This window comes from Sinohyriopsis cumingii, chromosome 4 (genome assembly GCF_028554795.1).
Source record: "Sinohyriopsis cumingii isolate HCF-2022 chromosome 4, ASM2855479v2, whole genome shotgun sequence".
NCBI classification, from domain to species: domain Eukaryota; kingdom Metazoa; phylum Mollusca; class Bivalvia; order Unionida; family Unionidae; genus Sinohyriopsis; species Sinohyriopsis cumingii.
Window position 1 is genome coordinate 103,934,658 of NC_142964.1, and position 6,000 is coordinate 103,940,657.

The 6,000-nt window shown below is 36.0% G+C and overlaps 1 protein-coding gene across 4 annotated transcripts in view; it reads right to left on the reverse strand.

Moving 5' to 3' along the window:
* LOC149801818 (kelch domain-containing protein 1-like) overlaps positions 1-5,663 on the reverse strand; it is a 59,955-nt gene extending 54,292 nt beyond the window's left edge. Inside the window, exon 1 of one of the 4 annotated variants that reach the window (XM_089956174.1) lies at positions 5,609-5,663. The gene's annotated coding sequence lies outside the window, so the exon portion shown is untranslated. Of the gene's footprint in view, positions 1-570; positions 589-4,045; positions 4,064-5,599 lie in introns of those variants that run through there. The other 3 variants (XM_089956175.1, XM_089956176.1, XM_089956177.1) reach the window with 3 other exon arrangements.
* Between the last annotated feature and the right edge of the window lie 337 nt (positions 5,664-6,000).

Here is a 6,000-nt window from a genome sequence, read left to right on the forward strand (position 1 = left end):
GAAAGACTGCCAGGCATGCCGACTTCTGGACCAAAAAGTTTTCCTCTTCCTCAGTCAGGGAAGCCAGAAAAGAAGACACTGTCTTATTTCTGTTCAGCATGTTCAGTGTAGACATGTGATGTGCTGAAGCATTCCGGTGCTTGAAAAGACTGAAGTCCAAATCTCCAAAGCACTGCTCCCCGAACATGTTGGTCAGCTGACAGTGAGCAAGTTTGTGTCTATACTCTTCATCTTGAACTGCATGGTACTTGCCTGGCTTGTCTGGCAGGAACTCTGCAAGCTGACGTTCAACAACCTGATAAATATATTATCATGTTTAAAGAAAGGAAAAGTTTTTGTGTATGTACACATAAAAATTCATATTCATGGCTTTCAATAATGCTTGAGAAATTTGTTAAAATCAGCATTCACAAATAAAAATTAATATTCATGGCATTCAATAACGCTTTAGAAATTTGTTAAAATCAGCATTCCAACGATTTTTTTCAAAATTAAAATATGGTAGTCTGCGATCTGTTACAACTCGGACATGAAAAAATTAATTTAAATTCAAAAAGTAATACATATTACCTCTAGAAATCCTGCACACAGATGGCAAATGATAGATGCTGCTCTCTCCTGTATCTCTCTCGAAGTGTTCATCAAAGACAAGAATATGTTGTCTTCAGCAACAGGTATGTTGAAGAGAGGCTCAAAGTCTCTTGTGAAAGCATCAGTTGGATGTACAGACCATATTTTGAGGAAACTGCATAGAAGAACGACGTACTGGTAGAAATCAAAATATGCTATTGGTCGTCCCAAAAGCTGCCAGTATGGTTGAGTGATACAGAAGAAGATAATCCCAAGTGCTACAACAGCAGCATCAATGTCATCACATGTAATGTCATGCAGAATGCCGTCCTGTTTCCAGTTTTTCTCAGTTTTGTAGTTACCAAGGAAGTCTGCAAGGTCTGACTGATGAAAGTGGATAGCAGCTGCAGCTCTGAACAACATGTTAAATCGGTTCCCTTTGAACCCTGGAATTGATGAATTCAAGCCCTGTAGTGAGCAATAGGCCAGCCATGCATCTCGGCAGGAGTACCTTTCATCACCTCTTGGTCCGATGACTGTACAGGTTTCTCTGATGAGACGCCACACAGAATTTTCATTATTCCTATTATTAGAAAATTTTGTGGACTTCTCACGTCCAACTGCCGAACTAAACACATTCTTCAGAGTTTTATTAGCTGAATTTGCAAGTCCAAGAAGTACATGGGCATTGCAATGGAGGAAGTCCAAGTCTTCTTCAGTAGTTGCCTTCCTCATTGTATTCAGCTCCTTGTTGAAGGCTTTGTTGACTGCTGTCCTGTCATTCATAGTTGCCTTCCTCATTGTATTCAGCTCCTTGTTGAAGGCTTTGTTGGCTGCTGTCCTGTCATTCATAGTTGCTGTAACTTTATAGATGTAGTATTTTGCAAGAAGAAAACAAAAATAAAAAGGTTGTTCATATATTCCATCTCAACTTTTGCACTTGGTCCAATATCTTTGTTCATTTTATTCCGAATCCAATGGGACATATCATTCCACATCCTGATTATCACATTATATTCCCAAAGCAAATAGTTATTGTGTCTGGGGCATTTTTACAAAAAGTACATGTATCAGAATCAATTTTATTTTATGCAGAAATGAATTCATTGGTAAAACTGTATTGATTAACCCTTTACCTCATAGAGCATAGTGACAAAGTGCAGCATGCTATAAATAGAACACCTGTTACCTAGCAGACCGCATCCGCATAGGCATGCCTGTGAATTGTTAAGCAATGTAGTGGTGTTACGTTTAACAGCAGTTTTAACCATTTTACGTTTAAGGTAGACATCTATTATATATGGAAAAATTGAAGAGTAAAGTCCGATTGTTATAGCTGTGTAATTATTTTTCACAGAAGAATATTTAATGTGTTTTAAAATCGAGAGAGAACTCATTCACCATCATGTCAGTAAGGCCGCGTGACCGACCGTAGCTGCCATTTCCCATACTCGAAATTTACACGTTTTTCGTCTGCGTCTACATCACTAAGTCATCTGAATTTGATAATCAATAAAAACTAATTGCTGCTTACATAAATATCATAGCCTTTACCAAAGTTATTGAATCTTTCGTGGTTGAGATTCTACTCGTGAAAACTTCGTAAGTACTGAATGAAATCCTGCCTGTGAACTGTTAAGCAATTTAGTGTATGTTACGTTTAACAACAATTTTAACCATTTTACATTTTTGGTACACATATATTATATGTGGAAAAATTTAAGAGTAATGTCCGATTGTTATAGCTGTGTAATTATTTTCCACAGAAGAATTTTTTTATGTGCTTCGAAATCTTGAGAGAACTCGTTCACCGTCATGTCAGTGAGGCCACGTGACCAACCGTAGTTGCCATTTCCGATACTCGAAATTTACAAGGTTTTCGTGTGCGTCTATATCACTAAGTCATCTGAATTTGATAATTTATAAAAACTAATTGCTGCCTACATTAATATCAGAGCCTTTACCTAATTTATTGAATCTTTCGTGGTTGTTATTCTAATCGTGAAAACTTCGTACGTACTAAATGAAATCCGCGGCTGCCATTTTGGAGAGTGGAGATTACGACCCAGTTACTTTAAATAGCAGATATCGACCAGTGCATGAATAGCGACCACGTGATCTGACGTAATTGTCATTCGCAGAAATGAATGTAGTATGTAATGGGGGGTTTTCCCCGAAGGTGGCGCTAATAAAACTATCTCAAAATGGCTGCTGTTTACAGCAGGCGTCAAAAGGCGCTTCTATGCGAATCTTGCAGAGGCGTCAAAAGGCGCTTCCATGCGAATGGAGTAGAGGCGTCCAAAGACGCTTGTGTGAGGTAAAGGGTTAACATGAAATTAAAACCAATGTAATTTTGAGTTTCTTGTTATTTTAACAACTTTGGCATATATATCAGACTTTATATCTATTTTTCAATTGAAAATTTCATTCCATTTATTTTCACTGGTTGGTTTAACCCTTCACCTCATGTAAGAGCTTTTGGACGCCTCTACCTGATTCGCATGAGGCACGTTTTGACTCTATACCATTCTCATGATAGCACCTTTCGACACCTCCTGTAAACATCAGCCATTTTGAACTGGTTTTTTTTTTAGCACCACCTTTCAGGAAAACCCCTACAGGATACTACATTCACTGATGTGAATGACCACTACATCAGATCACGTGGTCACTGTTTAAGATCTAGTCGTAATCTGCTATATAAAGTAGCTGGGTCATATTGTCCACTCTCTAAAATGTAGGCCATGGGTTTCGTTCTGTACTTTCTCGAGTTAGCATGATTAGAATCCCAACTATGAAAGCTTCAATAACTTAGGTAAAGGCTCTGATATTGATGGAGGCAACAATTCTTTTTTATAAATTATCAAATTCAGATGATTTAGTGAATAAAGACATAGACTAAGAACTTGTAAATTTCAAATGAGAAATGTCAATTATGGTTGGTCACAATACTTCACTGGCTTGACGATGAATGAGGTCTCTCAAAAATTTTAAAGCAAATAAAAAAAATCTTACATGAAAATAAATTATAGAGATATAAGGATCAGTTTTACTCTTAAATCCTTCTATACATAACAGATGTTTACCAAAAATGGAAAATGGTTAAAATTTATGTTAAACGTAACATACTACACTGATTAACAGTTAAGAGGCAGGCCTATGTGTATGGGGTCAAATAGGTAACAGGTGTTCTATTTATAGCATACTGCCCTGTGCAACTTTGTTACATGTATATCAACTGGCTAAAATGCGCCATACACTCTATGAAGTAAAGGGTTACCATCCTTTTTTAAGTGATTTGTAATAGTCTTTACACCTTTACATTTATAAAATACAATTTCTAAATGGAAAGGGCTAAATGGTCTGACCAGTGTAATTATATCTTGAAAGGCAAGGAAATTCATATTGATCTGTAAGCATATCACCAATATAGATTACATTATGTTCATACAATTCCAATAGATATGGTGGGTACCTTGTTCACCTTTACAAGGGAGTTCATCCATATTTTCATAACATCTCCTGTCCTGGGTATATATTTCTCTATTAAGAGTTTCCAAGATAGTTTATGACTGAATTCAGTGATTTCTGTTATTTTGAAAAAAATAATTTCAACAGTAAAACATAGTTTGAGGTGTTTTGGTTTGTTTTTCTTTTCAAGAGTCTTTGGGTGGTATATGATGCTTAGTCACTCTCTGACATATGTGCCTATTTCATTATTCAAATCATAGCCAACCTAGTACTACAATATAAGATGTTGACCCTGATAGCGTATTTATTAAAAACAGGTTAGAAATTATAATCTGATGAAAGAAATGACTTAGTTTTTAGCAGTTTTTTTATTATCCTTTAAGCTTTTATTTCTTTAATTTATTACAGTACATTACACAAACTGCCTTGGGCCCTTGGGGGCACAGGTGACTGATGCAAGCTTAAACCTGAATAAGAGCAATAACCTGAAGGAAATACAATACTGAGTGACAAGATTACCCCCAGTCCTACAATGTTATTTATTTGTTGGTGATATGTCTTACTGTCTTAATAATGGCATTATGTTGTGTGTTCCGATGTTCAGGAACATCAGAACGAGGAAATTTTTTTCAAGAATATCTCACAAACTTGGCAGCAAAGCTTTTCCACAAATTAATGTTGATTCAGGTGGACTTTACTTACTCTGTCTTTTTCCGAATAAATTCAAATTCTCACACAAGCAAATGGATGTGTTTTCAAGTTCTGTTGACCTATATAATAGCTGGTTGGAATGCAGTGGAAGCCCAGAAGGCCAAAATTGGTTAAAAAGATGATAAATATCTTAACTGAAACTATTTAAACACTTTCTTTGATTTTAAAATATCTGTATTTGTTTCTTTAAAAAAAAATCAACTTAATCAGATTTAGGCATTCCTGGTTTCCATCGCATTCCAACCAGCTGAATGGAACATGAAAATACGTCCATTTGCTACTCTCAGATTTTGATTCCATCAGGATCAAGACAGCAAGTATAAGCAAGTATAATTAAATTTAAATTTGTGAAAAGTTGTTGATATGGGCTGTAAAGTGCGAGATGTTCCTGAAAATGTTACCGCTCATTCTCCTGGTAGTCGACTTTGGAGCATGCTACGCAATGTCGTTATTTAAGCAGTAAGACGTAGCACCAAACATTATTATGACATACGTCTTACGTTGTAGGACTAAGATTACCCCATGACGAGTTGTGAGATATTACCCTGCCTATCATTCTATTAGCATTTTTTTATAGTATGATTGACAAGATTTTATGTCAGAACAGGTCATGGGGTAATTTTGTCACTCAGTATGATTTTTGTTTTCCTTCAGGTTCGTGCTATTTTCAACATTAAGCTCGCGTCAGTCTCATATACTTGGGGGTTGGCGAATCTTTCATTGACAGTTTCAACAGTATTTTGACGATCATGTTTAATTTGGATTCCATATTAAATAGTATTAAAATAATAAATAGGCCTTGGACTTCAAACCAACACTCAAACTAAAAATATGCATGCATTTTTACAAATATTACTCTAGACGAAGGAACGATTCGCCCGTCGTGGTTCTATAAAATATCCCGCGGAAAAAAAAAAACGGAAGTAACCTGTTTACGCTCATAAATGTGCGATCGCAAAAATCTTGAAACAATAATACTTAAAACTATAAACACCACATCTCCGTGTTGAATCTTAAGATTGTGTACAGAATTTTTTACAAATTTTTTTTGTTTTTTTGGTTGCAAGACTCTTGGTGCATATATTCAAAAAGATTCAATACAACCCTGAGGGTAAGTTGGTCAAATTTCGACCGCTCTGGGATTTTACTGATTTAAATTTCGACATATGTATACCTTACGGTTAGGGTATGCAAGCAGAGACATATAACACATATGCTCGCGCGGGTAGGTGTGTGTGTGTGTGTGTG